Source organism: Aotus nancymaae, unplaced genomic scaffold, assembly GCF_030222135.1.
Source record: "Aotus nancymaae isolate 86718 unplaced genomic scaffold, 86718_ANA_hifiasm-v0.15.2.pri h1tg000083l, whole genome shotgun sequence".
Classification (NCBI taxonomy): domain Eukaryota; kingdom Metazoa; phylum Chordata; class Mammalia; order Primates; family Aotidae; genus Aotus; species Aotus nancymaae.
The window spans coordinates 750,814-767,590 of NW_026988498.1; positions in this window are offsets into that span (position 1 = coordinate 750,814).

Below are 16,777 nucleotides of genomic sequence, written 5' to 3' on the forward strand. Positions count from 1 at the left end.
TGCTGAGGGGCTTCTGATCTGATTTCTACGAGGCTTGTTCATTGCTGGGTTGTTTTGTCTCTGGTCTGTGAAGCCCAGATAACGCACTCTAGGTCTTTAATTTCTTCATCTCTAAAGGATATTCTCAGTGGATTCATCGCATGTGTTTATTCACAGTTCTCCACGTGGAAGTGAACTCTCTATGGTGGAAAAATGTATCCAGGAAGTTTGTGGCAAGTTGGCATCCTCAATGGCATGGCATGCTATAGGAACAATCCTTTTTTTTTTTTGAAATGGAGTCTTGATCTGTCATCCAGGCTGTCGTGATCTCCACTCACTTCCACCTTCGCCTCCCAGGTTCCAGAGATTCTCCTATTTCAGCCTCCTGAGTAGCTGGGATTACAGGCGTGCACCACCATGCCTGGCTAATTTTTGTATTTTTAGTAGAGATGGGTTTTCGCCATGCTGGCCAGGCTGATCTTAAAATCCTGACCTCAGATGGTCCGCCCACCTCAGCCTCCCAAAGTGTTGGGATTACAGGCATGAAGCACTGCACCCGTCTGGAACAATCTTGATATTGGGATAAACAAGTGATTTTGTAGCTTTCTCTGAAGGAGGAAACACTGGGGACGTCCACCCTAGAATCAACACCGTGGATCTGGGAGTGGTTCTGGGGAGTTAATAGCTTTGACATGTGTCCCAAGATAACTGTTAGCTTGAAATTCCACGTGGATTAAAGCATGCTGATCCTAAGAGCCAAGTAATGACCAAAGGGTGTCACTCAGGCGAAATCCGCAGGTGGAAAATCCTTCCACTCTCCAATGAGAGGATTCTATTGCTCTGCCTACAGTTTGGTGAAACAACACTTTACGAATAGAGGACGAGCTACATTTTGCCAAGAACAACCATATGGATCTAACTGCTGCTAACAAGCCGTTAGGAAGGAACATCAATAAAAAGCGAGCCTATGAAACTCCCTCCCCGAAGGGCGCCTGTTACGGAACGCAGCCCGGCGGGCCTGGCGCATCCTCCACATTCTTTCCTCTCTGACTTATTTTTACTTTCTGTTTGAATTGGCTTGGTTTTATTTTGCCCTAAACTGTCTCTGTAGTCATCCCCCGACAGAGTTGCGAGAGTGAAAGTCCAATCTGCCCACACTTCACAGAACTCAATGCGGAACCTTCTCAGGAGTCACTTGACGTCAAGGCTGACTTTTAAATTTGCCAAAAAGGCATTCTTTGGGGAGCGGTCGGCACCATCGCTTTCCCTGTTTAGAGAGCTGCTACTGGCTGCTGGAATTCAGACCCACACATTGCCTTCTTCTAAACTTAATTCGATGCGTAGATGAGGGGAAAGGGGCTTCAGACATTGATACTATTTTTTTTTAACTAACATGTTTTAATATATCATTTACATTTTATTGTTTTTTCTTCTCCCAATTTTTTAATATTTTTTTTTACAGGCCGAGCCTAGTGCTGTTAGAAAATATATTTAGAAATCGCTTGGTTCTTCTTTGCCTGAACATCGTATATTTAGTTACCTGTGTGTTTAGGTGAAGTGTGCTTCAGATTTCAAAAAAAATTTACTTTATTTGAAAGCTTGTTTTCTGCTTGTTTACACTATTAATTTAGAGTCCAGGAGAATCTCTAAATTTGCCTCTAGAAACCACATAATCACCTAATAATACCTTTCCTGACTGCTACTTTCTGACACAAGGTAACTTTTGAAACGCTTCCACCTTCCCTTTCTATTTAATGTACTGCACTCCACTTTTTTTTCCCCTTTCAATTTTTTACAGTCCGTCATGGAGTATTTGTTTACCAAATGTTACTTTTCTTGGATCCAATCTATTTTTGAAGAGTGCAAAAGCAAACAACTGTTTGAAGCTGTCAGGCTTCATTTTATTTATGCATGAATAACACAAATAACTTGAAAATGACCTAGTCTGTTTTTCTCAGATTTAGATAGAAAAACTGCTTCCGGGCAATGTTTATGCCAATTTGTTCATGCCAAGTTTCCAGTTTCGGTGCCAGCTGGTTTTTACAGCCAAGTTGTAAACCTTCGGTAAACATGGCTTATAATGAAAAGTGCAACACAACCTGAACCCTGGCACCGGGGGACCGATGTAAATTTATTCTAAGAACGAAATTCTAACAGGAACAGGAGGGAAGCCAGGCTGGCTACAAAGTGCTCCCACCATAATACGGAAAATATACACACTATGACATATTTGATTACTAAGATCCCATTAGGCCCATTTAAGCACTTCACGTATTTCCTTTGCCAGGGGTGGCTGAGGAGTTTAGTTTCATGCTCGGTTGGAAGCCACTGGCTCATTATCTCAGGGTGGTTCTAGAACTTTGCCTTCAGGTGGGGCTGGGGAGGGAACCCTGGCATGTCCAGACAGGCGGGGGGTGATACGGTCAGGCTCTGCGTCCCCACCCAAATCTCATGTTGAAATGCGATCCCCAGTGCTTGAGATGGGCCTGGTGGCAGGTGACTGGGTCATGGGGTGGCTTCTCATGGTTGCACACCACCCGCCTTGGTGCTGTTGTCCCTGTTGTGAGTTCTCATGAGAGTTGTTGGTTAAAAATGTGTGGACCCTCCTCTCTTGCTCTCTCTTCCTCCTGCTCCAGCCATCTGAGAAGTGCTGGCCTCCCCTTCGCCTTCTGCCGTGATTGTGAGTTTCCTGAGGCCTCCCTAGAAGCAGAAGCCGCTATGCTTCCTGTACAGCCTGTGGAACCGTGAGTCAGTAAGACCTTTTTCTTTATAAATTTCCCAGTCTCAGGCATTTCTTTATAGCAACACGAGAATGGAAGAATACAGTGGGTGTGTTCATCTGCATTCATCAAAGTACAGAAAAAATAATCAAGTGTTTTATTTTAATGTCACTTCAGAAACGTCCATCCATGTCAACTTCTCTCCTGATACATTGCATGTATCCAGTGTGTTCTTTGCAAAACCTAAAAAAGTCCTGTCCCTCCTGTTTATAACCCTCCACAACTTCCTGTTTTCTTCAGGTAAACCCCACACTTCTTCCTGGACCCCAGAGACCCAGCAGGTGTGAAGCCTTCTGTCTATAAACTCATCTCCCTCGCCCACTCCCCAGTTGAGCTCTCAAGGGACACTGACATCCTTTCTGTTTCTGGAATATCCCAAGCTGATCCGTCTCAGGGTTTCAAGGGGTCCCCTCTGTGGGAAAACCCTTTCTTATCTCCCTCTTGGCTGGCTCCTTCTCTCTGCCCACATCTTACTCAGATTCTGAGGAGCATCCCCCAAAAGACTCCATTGAAAACAGCTCCCACCCCACCCCAGGCCCCCTTGTACCCCCATCTATCACATTGTTGGTCGTTCTTCATAATTTATTTGAAATTGCTCACTTGCTTATTAATTTACTTACTGATTAGAATGTAAATTAGATTCAAATGCCAATTTACAAGCGCCTGGATGCTTTTTACCATTTTTCAGCCATATTCCTAGGACTGAGGTGCACAGAGGATACTCAGTACAAACTTGTTAAATGAAATCAATGCTTATTAAACCAATGTCTCCTGTTTACAGGGCAAAATGCCCAGTGGTACAGGTGCAGCAATGGATGAGCCACAGTCCGAGAGCTCACGGAAGGCCTGCTTGGGCTGCACACCTGTGCGTGCAGCCACAGAGAGTTCGTGCTGGGGTCGCCACAAACCCCCCAGGGCCACGGGGACTCAGGCCCGGATTCCTGGGGGGACTTCTCTGCAGGCACTAAGGAGTGTGTGGGTGTCAGCAGGGAGACAGGGAAGAGGGAGGTCCATGCCACACTCATGGTGCTTGTGACTAGCGTGGCCATGGTTATGTACACACAGGGCCTGTCGTCCCGGGCAGAGTCATGGTGCAGCTGTGGTGAGAGTGAGGCCCTGACTCAGTGCCCTGCTGTGTCCAGGTACTGCTTACTTTTGAGAAGGGAGCCAGAAGAATCCTTCTGCATAAAAAGTGAGACAGTCCAGGCTGGTAGGGAGCTGGGAGAAAGTCACTGGCTTTGAGGGACCATCATTGCCAGAAAAAAACTTTAAAAAGTACTTACTTCTCCTAAGTGGGATGAAATCCAGGGCTTCCTGTGTGATGAATTTCCTTGGATAATCCTGACTAAATCAGACCAAAGGATTTAGAGGCATCCGGGTATCCAAAGTAAACCAATTTCAGTTCAGGCCTTGCTGAGCCTCCTTGCCGTCCTGAATCCAGGAACCTCAGTTCCACACCACCCGTCATGATCTGAACGTTTGTGTCCCCAAAATGCGTATGTTAAAATCCTTGCCTGCAAGGTGATGGTATCAGGAGGTCAGGCCTTGGAAGGCGATCAGGTCATGAGGGTGGGGCCTCCACGAATGGAATTGGTGCCTTTATAAGAGAGGCCCATGAGAGCTTCCTCACCCCGTCCTCCATGCAAGGACACCACAGGAGACAGGGCTGTCTGTGATGCAGAAGGCAGGCCCTCGCCAGACACCCGATCTGCTGGAGCCTTGATCTGCAACTTCTAGGCTCCAGAATGGCAAGAAACAAAATGTATGTTGTTTAAGCCAAGACTCAGTCTACGGTATTTTGTTCTAGCAGTGCACATGACTGAGACCCCAGCCTACCAGACCTCAATACCGCAGCATCACAGCACAGGCTATGGCCTATGGAGGCTCACTTACTAAAGCCGTCTTAAGAAAGAACTGACGTGGCAGGTAGAAGCAAGCCCTTTCATCACGGCCAGATATCTGCCCCCGGTGATGTGTCTGCAAGTGTGGGGTCTGCACACCATCGTGCCGGATTCTGGAAGACACATGCCTGGGAATGATTTAGGGACAAAGCGATGGGAATTGGGGACTGGGCAGTACTGGTGGCCTAGAGCTTCCCCACCATAGGCGTGCCGGAGCACAGGGCCCTGCACTCCGACAGAAGTCCCTTTTCCCATCTGTCCATCTGGGGAGTCTGTAAGGCAGCTTCGTTTTTACTTGTAGAGATAGAGTCTCACTATGTTGCCCAAGCTGGTCTCCTGGGTTCAAGCGATCCTCCCACCTTGGTCATTCAAAGTGTTGGGATGACAGGCGTGAGCTCTTTTGATCCCTCTCTCTAAGCATCTCTGAACTGAGTCAGGGACATATCTCAAGGGTACAAATCATTTCATAGGAACCCTAATATCTGGTCCATTGACAGCAAGTGTCCACGCACATAACAAAATATTCTGTCAAACCTCCACTCAGGCTGATCTGCAAGCAAAACTTAGTAGTTTCATCACTGTTCTCCAGCCTTTCAACAGAAACACAAAATTTCTGTTTCTTAAATATGAAATAGTTGAAAATATTAGAGAACATTCTCTCATGCTTTTTCTTTTCTTTTTTTTTTTTTTTGCTGACAAAAATTATTCTTGTTGGCCGGTGTGGTGGCTTACTTCTGTAATCCCAGCACTTTGAGAGGCTGAGGCAGGAGGATCACCTGAGGTCAGGAGTTCAAGATCAGCCTGACCAACATGGTGAAACCTCGTCTCTACCAAAAATACAAAAAATTAGCCAGGCTTGGTGGCACATGCCTGTAGTTCCGGTTTCTCAGGAGGCTGAGGCAGGAGAATCGCTTGAACCTGGAAAGCAGAGGCTACAGTGAGCTGAGATAGTGCCATTGCACTCCAGCCTGGGTGACAGAGCGAGACTCCATCTCAAAAAAAAATTGTTCTTGTTGTGATATATTTATGTGCATACATATATCACAAGATATATATATATATACACACACACACATATATATATATATACATACATACATACCATGAAATACTATTCAGTTTTAAAAAGGAAGAGAATCTTGCCCATTTGTGACAGCGAGGATGAACCTGGAGGATATTATGTTAGGTGAAATCAGCCAGGCACAGAAAGACAAGCACCGAATGGTCTCATTTACATGTGGCATCTAGAAATGTTGATCTCACAAAAGCAGAGAATAGAACAGAGGTTGCCAGCATCCAGGGGATGGGCAGATGGGGAGCTGTTGATCAAAGAGCATAAACTTTCTATTATAAGAGGAATGAATTCTAGAGAACCAAGGTTCGGCGTGGTAACTGTAGTTTACCATAATCTATTATATACTTGGAATTTGCTTAGGAAGTAGGTTTTAAGTGTTCTCACCACACACACACACACACACACACACGGAAGGTGGTAGACGTGTTAATTAGCTTGATTTGGTAATCATTTTACAATGTATATGTTTGTCAAAACATCACATTCTACACCTTGAATATATTCTATTTTTATTTGTCAATTATTCCTCAGTTAAGCTGAAATACATTAAAAAATAACATAAATAAAAACAACGTCTTGGAATCCCAGGAGGAGAAGAAGAGTTTGAGGCCGAGCTTCTGTCGTGGCAGATGAGTCTCACGACGGCACGGCCCCCCGAGAAAGCATGCCTGAAAGACGCTGCTGTTCCTCTGCCCAGGAGCCTTTGTCTTCAACCAGAGGTAAGTGCCCTGTTCCTCACAGAGCGATTCTGCTCCCTTAGGCTGTCTAGGCGTCGGGGAGCTGATGTGCCCTTCCAGGAACAAGAAGACATCAAAGGATGCCGAGAGTCCACCGCAGCAAAACAGACGCTGCTTCACACGCCCTTTGCTAAGAGTCCGGGAGCGTGAAGTCTCCACCAGTGATTTAAAAGCCATTTCCCAAGTAAGGAGCAGGAAAGTTCTCTGAAACCAGTAGTGGAAGCTAATCTCTAATAAAACAAACTCTTACGATGCATCTGGAAAGATTCCATACGTCAAATACACATCGAAGAAAAAAGACAATTTGATGAACTCATGCTGATTTCTGTTTTCAGATTGACTTTGAAAGGAATTCACAGCAACAAAAAGGCCGCGCCCTGACTTGAAAGCTTTAGCCGCTCAAGAGAGAATTCACAGCGCCTTTGCAGGGGGCTGCCATAATCACCACGTTTTTAAAATGGGATGAAGGATTTGCCCATACATTTTAAACGCCAAATGAGAAGAAAAGCACATAAAGGCGAAGATGATAACTTCAAGGCCCAAATGCCAACATGGTGTAACATGTAATGCAATGAACACATGCAGGCTTGGCCCATGTTGAACACGTGTGACACGGCTGGGCGCAGTGGCTTGTGCCTGTAATCCCAGCACTCTGGGAGGCTGAGGTGCGCAGATCACTTGAGTTCAGGAGTTCGAGACTAGCCTGGTCAACCTGATGAAACCCTATCTCTACTAAAAATACAAAAATTAGCCTGGTGTGGTGGTGTGCACCTGTAACCCCAGCTACTCAGGAGGTTGAGGTACAAGAATTGCTTGAACCTGGAAGGTGTAGGTTGCAGTGAGCTGAGATGGCACAACTGTACTCCAGCCTGGGTGACAGAGCGAGACTCTGTCTCAGAAAGAAAGAAAGAGAAAGGGACGGGGGGAGGGAGGAAGGAAGGAAGGAGGGAGGGAGGGAGGGAGGGAGAAAGGAAGGAAGGAGGGAGGGAGGAAGGAGGGAAGGAGGGAGGGAGGGAAGGAGGGAGGGAGGGAGAAAGGAAGGAAGGAGGGAGGGAGGAAGGAGGGAGGGAGGGAGGGAGGAAGGGAGGAGGGAGGGAGGGAGGAAGGAAGGAAGGAAGGAAGTAAGGAAGGAAGGAAGGAAGGAGACAGGCCTCCTCTGCCCTTGTTTCTAGAGCTGCTGCCAGCCTGCTGCTGCCTCTCCGTGCTTTGCTGGAAGCCAGAGAACCCTACAGTCGATGCTGTTTCATGGCGTTGCTCTTTGAGCCACTGCAAGCTTCCTTATACAGCCCCCAAAACACTGGAATGGCTGCCGCTTAGCTGGGCCGGCTTCAAGATCAAGACGAAGCTGATGCACTTTACAATGTGCTAATCTGTGGTTCACTCCTTGAACAAAAACTGAGGCCTGCTGGGTTCCCAGAGCTGCTCGAGATGCCAGAGACGTGGTGGGGTGAGGGGACTGCATGCAGTGCCCACAGTGCTCGTAATCTAGGGAAGGGGGACAGGGATGGGCGGACAGGAAAATGGGGGGAAAGGCAAGCAGAGAACAAGGTTGTGGAAAGCGCCCCGTAGCCCAAGCGAGAGATGTCGCTGACTCCGAGTAAGGCATGGCATTAGCAATCCAGGGAAGTGCTCTGACTTGTTGTGATTTCAGAGTTGACAGGATTACCCAAAGATTAAGTATTGAGACTAAGAGAAGGAGGGAGGGACCAAGATAAATTAAATGATCAGCTGGTTTACTGAGATTGAAAACTCAGAGGAGAAGATATTCAGGGAGAAACCAAGCCAGGGAGAGGACAGGTATGTGCCGGGTGGGATCCGGGCACGCAGAATTTGGGGATCAGGACTCTAGATGGCCTCTAGAGAGAGCCATGTTGAAGGCCCTGTTGATACAGCACAGAGAGGGGAATGGTGCGCTAGGCCCCTGCCTCTGGAGAAGACAAGTCCAGGAAGAGAACCAGGAAACTGCAGAGTAGCCAGTCACATAGAGAAGGAGATGAAAGTGTTTCAGGAGAAAGGTAAGGAGCAATCAGGAGACTCTTCATGCTGAACAATCAAGCAGATTCAGAACAGAGACGCGACGGCTGGCTCTGGAATCATGGTGTTCCTGGGGCTTGGCTGGCGAGAGCAGTTTCCCTGAGACATGGCCAGAGCAGGCTTTTGGAGTGGGTGGGGAACTGCAGAGGGCAAGGAGAACTGATTCTCTAAGCGGGGAGTGCATGAAGATGAGCAGAGCTGTGGGACGATGGAGAGATGTGCGTGTGCAGTGACAGGGGGGTCTCCCTCTGTTTTGTTCCAGTGTCAGAGGATACTAACCCAGGTGGTGATGTTAGAGAGGAGAGACACTCATCCTGCAGAAGGGGAAGGAAAATTGTCAGCCGCATTCTGGAGAAGACAAGGAGGGCCTGGCTGGGCTGAGAACACAGGAGGGTCTGACCCTTGCCGAGGGCAAGGCAATGTCGCAGGGACATGAGGCACGAACATGGGCAGCAATGCAAAGTGCAGGTAGTGGCTGTGCTGGAAAAACCAGAATGTTCCTCAACAGACCTCTCCATTTTCTCAGTGGAGTGTGAGGAAGGGTTGAGCTGCGTTGGGGAGGCCCGGGGACTGAGGCAGAGACAGCCACGGTGCAGGGAGCTGCAGGTGGGGGAGCAGGGGCACCCGAGATCGAAGTGAAGCCATCATCACAGTGGCAGGAAGTGGAGGCTTACCTTCCCTTTCTGATTCCCCTGCTGAGTGAATAGGCACTGTGGGACCCTAACCCTAACCCCAACCCTAATCCTAACCCTAACCCCTAACCCTAACCCTAACGCTAACCCTGGGTAGGTATGGATGACATTTTGACCAGAGTTGGGATTTGCCAGGTGAGTTTAGCCAGAGAGAGAGTTGGGCAAGGTGAGATGAATAACATATCAGCTAGGATCAGGTTCTGCTCTGAGTAACAAAGACCAAAACCACAGGGTCTTGAATACAATTGAAGAGTTTCTCCTTCTCCTCTTCTTCTTCTTCTTCTTATTATTTTGAGACAGAGCCTCGCTCTGTCACCCAAGCTGGATTGCAATGGCACAATCTCAGCTCACTGAAACCTCTGTGTCCTGGGTTCAAGCAATTCTCCTGCCTCAGCCTCCCAAGTAGCTGGGATTATAGGCATGCACCACCATGCCTAGCTAATTTTTTTGTTTGTTTGTATTTTCAGTAGAGATGGGGTTTCACCATGTTGGCCAGGCTGATCTTGAACTCCTGACCTCAGGATATCCACCCTCTTTGACCTCACAAAGTGTTGGGATTATAGGAGTGAGCCACTGCACCCAGCCTGCTATTATTTCTTTCACATAAAAATCAGGAGATGGGTGACCAAGACACAGCAGGGCAGCCCAGCTACATGTGGTCCTGAGACATCCAGACTCTGCCTCCCTAGCCTTTACCCTCATGGCCCAAAGAGGCACCCAGAGCACCAGTCATCAAATCTACATTCCAGGCAGTAGAATAAGAAAGGACACAAAAATAAAGTGGGAAAGCCTCATTTTAAGGAATACTCCTGGAAGCTGTCAAATGACACTTTCCTTCATGGTTAGCTTCGGTATAGAGAATCTATTCTGCACAGTCATTTGTCAAGATAAACCTGGGGCTCGTTTTCTATGGAACATGAGTAGGAAGAACAGGGAGGGCCAGCCACCCATCTTTTTAGGGAAGATAACAATGAGTGAGGGGAAAGAGTGAGGTTGATGGACTAAGGCGTCGGTGAGTTCAAAGATTCGCTCCAGCTGGAGTACAAGATTCTAGAAGAACAGCTTGTGGTGGACAGGCCTGGGGCCTACAAAGTTGACTTTCTGGCAGCAGCGTTTTGAGTCACAGGAGGGAAGTTATTAGAGGCAAAGAGGCCCATGGACCCTGGTGGGACTCGCTGTGAGCCCAGAAAGAAGGGAACATGGGAGGAACATTTCCTCAAAGCGGCCTCTGGTGTTTAGAATGGAAGGAATTTTGGATTCACCTCTGTTGACATCCAGCTAAAATCTTTGAAGACATTTTAATCATGCATTCATTCACTCAGCAGACATTTATTGAGTTCTAAATATTCTGCTAAGTGCTAAAAATCAGTTAATGTGAGAGCCTTCACCTCTGCTGGCTAAGAGTCATAGCTGGTTAAACAGACGCTATCAACCTTGTCCCCCAGCCTGTGGTTACAGCTGTTGTTTACAATAGTTGCCATCATGACCAATTTGTTTTTTTTTTTTTTTTTTTTTTTTTGAGATGGAGTCTTGCTCTGTTGCCAGGCTGGAGCACAGTGGCACAGTGTCAGCTCACTGCAACCTCCGCCTCCCGGGTTCAAGCGATTCTTCTGCCTCAGCCTCCCAAGTAGCTGGGACTACAGGCGCGTGCCAAATGCCTGTAATTTTTGTATTTTTAGTAGAGACGGGGTTTCATCATGTTGGCCAGGATGGTCTCGATCTCTTGACCTCGTGATCCACCCGCCTTGGCCTCCCAAAGTGCTGGGATTACAGGCTTGAGCCACCGCGCCCGGCCACTACCGATTTTAAAGTTAAACATTCAGCCCATTTCTCTAGCTATCACAGGAAAACAGTCATAAATGCACCTAGATGCTCGTGTATGGGCGATCACTTTTGCTAATTGATTGAGTCACCGGAAGCCTTTGTGCGCTACTATGACAGCCTTGACTGGTAATTTGTGTGGAAAGCTGACTCTGAGTCACAGGATGGAATGGATGGATATGTGGTTTTCATCTGACAAGTGATTTCTGTGGTGTTTCACTCGCTGCAGGGCTTTTCAACTGGTGCATAATTTAGGTTAAAGTTTTTGAGCAGCTCTGGACTGCAAAAGGGCCTCCCTTCACTGAGCAGATGCACATGACCATGTGCTTCTCTGATTAACTCCAAACTTCAGGATAACTCCGGGAAAGGTTCCTTCTGTATTTATTGGTGAGAATGACGTTAAGCTTCTATAACCATTGTAGCTCACATCTCGCAGGAGGTAAAGGAATTCTAACAAAACAAGTCACTGAAGAAGGGAGACACGGTCAGCTACAATTAGGCTGCTCAGCTTCCATGCTGGCTGCAAGCCCATTTGACCAGATTTCTGATGGGCCTTTTCTGAGTAGGTTCTACTTCATGAACACCAAACCTAGCATCTCCTAGGCTCCTTTTTCAAAGGCATGTCATGGTGGAAAAATAATTTAGTTGCAAAGCAGAGTTTTAAAATAGAATACAGTAGAATTGAATAAATTAATTAAGACTTTGTGGAATGTTATTATAATTGAATAGTAGGGATAAAATAGGAAATATCGGAGACGATGTCCTGCAATATGAGTAGGAGAAGTTTTATGAAATTAGGTGGGAAATTGAAATTCTAACCAGGTGAGGACCAGGGTAGGGTTTAAAGGCAGCAATTGCTGTCTATACAAATTTTTTCTTCCTATTTTATATGGAAACTTGGAGATTTTTTCCCTCTCTTCCTTTCTTCTTTTATCTTTCCTTCATTATTCATTTTTAAAACTTTTATTCTTTTTTCTCTTCTTTTTATCCATCCCCTTCTGTCCCTCTCATTCTCTCCTTTCTTTCCCCTTCCTCCCTTCCTCTCCCTGCCTTCCTTTCTCTTTCTTTCTTTCTCTCTCTTTTCTTCTTTCTTTCTTCTTTCTTTTTTTCCTCTGCCTCTCTCTCTTATAATGAGTCACAGAAAAAAAATCTTTTTAATCTTTCTTTTTCTTTTGTGCTGTGATTTTTATCACCTAATTCTAAAGAAGCTCTGTAATCTTTGGGAAGTAGGGAAATGCAGCTTCCAGTAAACTTTCCTTCATTTAGTTACAAGAAATACAATTATAAACCTCAAAGTTTCTGATTTCTCCATGTTAGATTCTACTATCTTTGCAGACCACCAAGCTTTTGTTTAAAAAATCATTTTACAGCTATATCTCCTCTTTCAAAACTAAAATAAACATTTCTTTTCACATGTCTAATAAAAAGTGTTTGAATCAAGTAAATTTGATTCAAACTAGAATAAGAACAAAATTTGATTCAAACTAGAATTAGAACCAAATTTGAAACACAAGGAAAGAAGCAACAGTGTATCAGAGAAAAGGATAGAGATACATTAGAACAAAAGTGAACAGTTCTTGTCTTTATGGAGTTGACAATCAAGAAGGAAAAATACATGAATGGAAGAACTGGAAAGATAAATGTGCTGGTGCTGGTGCTGATGGTGGGGGAGGCCGCATATAAACGGGGCAGGGGATATGTGGGAACCCTCTGACTTTTCCGCTCAAAGTCTCGTAAACCTAAAACTTTCCTAAAGCATAAAATCAGTCAGGCATGGCGGATCACACCCATAATCCCAGCACTTTGGGAGGCCAAGTCAGGCAGATTACCTGAGCCCAGGAGTCCAAGACCAGCCTAAGCAACATGGTGAAACACCGTCTCTATAGAAAATTCAAAAATTAGCCAGGTGTGGTGGCAGGCACCTGTAGTCCCAGTTACTTGGGAGGATGAGGCAGGAGGTCTCTTGAGCCTTGGTGGTGGAAGTTGCAGTAAACTATGATCACACCTCTGTGCTCCAACCTGGGGACTGAGCCAGACACTGTCACAAAAGGAAATGAAATAAAATAAAAAGAACACAATCGACTAAAATGAAAACAAACAAAAAATAGCAACAGCAAAAAAAAAAAAAAAAAAAAAGAAAAGAGAAAAAGTAAAACTATAATCATGAAAGAAAGATGGAGAGGAGCCGAGAGGGTGTATTTTGGTGACGTGACCTGACTGTACTCTGTGGAAACTCAGCTCTACGTGAACAGACAGCATTAACCAGGCAAATGGCTCCATGTTCTGGACAGAGGTGAGGGCACGGCCGGAGCCCGGCGGCAGAAGAGCGTAGGCCTGGCGCATGGAGGATGACCAGAAGACTGGTGTGGAGGGCTGTAGAGAATGTGGAAGGGAGGCTGGCGGAGGTGGCCCTGAACTGGGGCTAACAGCGGTGGGTGATCTTTGAAGAGTTTTAAGAAGGTAAATGCTCTAATAACACCGACTTGTTCTGAACAGTCTCCCTCACAGTGTTTTATTTACAGAGGTATAATTTGCAGTGAAATGCACATATTGGTGATTTTTTTTTAACTTCAAAGATTCTTTTTATTATTATTATACTTTAAGTTCTGGGGTACATGTGCAGAACGTGCAGGTTTGTTACATAGGTATACACGTGCCATGGTGGTTTGCTGCACCCATCAACCCATCATCTACATTAGGTATTTCTCCTAATGCTATCCCTTCCCGTATGCCCCCACCCTCTGCTATCCCTCCCCTTGCCCCCATCCCCAACAGGTATGTGATGCTCCCCTCCCTATGTCCATGTGTTCTCATTGTTCAACTCCCACTTATGAGTGAGAACTATCTTCAAAGATTCTGTCAAACAAAGGAAAGAAACTAAAGAAATAGTCCAAGCAATTCTGAGAGAAGCAAAACGGGAATCTATCTTATCTGGTCTCAGTGCTGGTTTTTCTTTTTTTTTAAATTTATTTATTATACTCTAAGTTCTGGGGTGCATGTGCAGATCGTGCAGGTTTGTTACATAGGTATACACATGCCGTGGTGGTGGTTTTAAGTGTGCAGCCTGTATCACTCACTGCCCAAACCAGAGTGGTGTCTTCCCAATACCCCAGGGCCTCTAGCCCTTTTCCAGCTTTGCCTGAAGAACAGATGACTGATGGCTGCATCTGCATGACGGACTTCACACGTGGGACTCCACACGTGACATGCTGCATGGGAAAAGCCAAGGCATGCGTGGGAAGTGGACGGCTCCATATCCTGCAGTTCAGCTTTTCTTGTTGAAAGTTCTTTTGGCTTTATTACGGAATAGAGGTTAGAGAAAGGCAAAAGGCGTGGTCACAGCAGGAGGAAAACTCTTCCTTCTCCTGGAGGAGGATGTAGGGTCTCAGAGCGTGTGTGTGGCGTTCAAGGCTCCCTGCAGCCTGCAGCCAGAGTGTGCCCTCACCCTATCCTGTGCCAGCCCTGTAACCTGGAAGGAATGGCTGAAACTCTCTGGGCCTCAGCATCCTCGCCTGTGAAATGGGGAGGCTAACAGTGCTACCTCCTCTGGTTGGTTTGTGGTGAGGAGTAAATGAGGCAATCTGTGTAAAGTGCCGGGAGGGTGGCGACTGTAACCACGGGGACTGACTGATACGTCTCCACATCCTGTGCTGACTAAGCACGCACACGAGGATACAGTTCCACACTATTGACAAGTGTGAGTGCAATTCAGAAAACACACATGCAGCAACACTTGCCATAAAACTATTGCACGAAACTATCACTTTAAGAAAAATACATTAAAAATTCCCTTTTGCAGGAAAGGAACAGTCCAACAAATTTAACCTATATGTTGAATCACTGTGAAACAACTCGGTTTATAATTTTGCCTTCATCTAGTGGGTGACTTCTGTAGTTTCTGTCACTGCTGCCTGGAGTATAAAATTAAACACCTTTTTTGCAGAAAATGCCTCCAGCTGTTATATTTTTTTGAATCTCAGATAATATGGAGTAATTTTTAAAAGACCTGAGACACACAGAATGCTACCTTTTGTCACGCTCTAGGAGGAGGTCTTCAGAAAATATGAACCAAACTCAAAATAATAGAATTTTAAAAAAAATGTTGTAAGCACTGCACACGGATGAACTCTGCCAGGTTGGTGGGATTCTTTCTGATTAGATGACTGAATTTTATTTTTGGATTTTCCCCTTTACCTGTATCCTTTTCATTTCTTAAAAAAGGAAAAAGGGTTAGCTGCCTGTTAGTGCACAGCTTTCTGGCTTTCACAGAGAAATCAGAAATCTAGGCCAGGGAGGAAAAGACGCTTTTATCCCTCCAGTGATCACAGGGTGATGATTTGGAGTTCACTCTGCAGCCCTCCTGAAACCAGAGCTTCCGTGACCTGGGCTCAGCCTGGGGGTGCTGCACCCTGGAGGTGGTATTGGTGGGGACTCTTCTGGAGACCGTGCTGCTTTCTAAATCTACCGTTCGGTCTGGTCCTGCACAATCCTTTCTGCCTTCACTTTTTAGCTCTTAGGGGAAGGGTCCCCTGAAGCTTTATCCAATCCCAGAGAGGCTGCTGATTGGGTCTGAAACAAGATCAAGAAATTCAGGCAGCAAGAAAAGATGGGAGAGGCAGCCAGGGGGAGGCCAAAGGTGGACGTTTTTCCTTTCATTGACGTTGAAAATAACTCTGTGTGCTTACATATCGAGAATGTAAGAATGAAATAGACAGTATAAACTTTTGTAAATGAAAGAAATCACAGGTATCACAGGTGAACTATTAAATCTAGATAGGGAGCACCCCAATACTTGCCTCTATCTGAAACCCCAGAGTAATAGGCCCTGCACAAGAGGGGAGTGATGCCATTTATTGGAAAATACCCATTGAGGGCATGTGGACACAAAGACGGGAACAACACCCACTGGGGCCTATTCGAGGGTGTGGGCGTGAGGAGGGTGAGGATTGAAAACCTGCCTGTTGAGTACTCTGCTAATATGTGGGTGAGACAATTATTTGTATGCCAAACCCCTCAACACACACTGTACCCACATAACAAACCTACACAGGTGGCCCTTGAACCTAAAATAAAAGTTGGAAAGAAAAAAAAGAGAAAACACCCAGCAGAGCCTGTGAGAGCATCTAAAGCACATGTCACAGTCCTTTACTTCAGCCTGGGATGGGCCATCCCATCCAGGCATCATCTACAGGCTGTGGGTTTGGGAGCGGTCCTGGGCCCTCCTCACATCCCTGCAGTGCATCCCCAGGTCCTTGCCCCTGCTCCTGTGATGTGACTGTCTCTGCAGATCAGCAGAGATTCCCAGCCTCCTCTTCTCAGATGCCCCATCTGTTTTCACTTCAGTCCCATGCCCTCTTTGCCCTGAATCTCTTCTCTCTGTCCCCAGAGATTCCTCTGCCAACTGTGTCTTGGTTTGCTGGCTGCACCTTGGAGAGCCCTGCAGGGAGGGGGGTACAGGAGGAGGGAGGATGATGTCCACTGGGCAAAGGGGGTGCTCTTACCATATCCCAGGGAAGTTTGCTTTTGCTAAAAGAATTTCTTTCTCTTCCCCAGCTTTGACTTTTATTGCAAATGCACCCCCCACATGAACCCTTTAAAAAATGCCTCTGGGTTAGGTGCGTGCCAAGCCTCAAGAAAGGAAGTGGTGTTTGCCTTGCCCCGAAGGGGAGGCCAGGTGATATGGTGGTGAAGGTAACAAGAAAACCCTCCTCCACCACAGAGTTCAAAGGATTCGTTTTGAGATGGCCACTTCCGATGC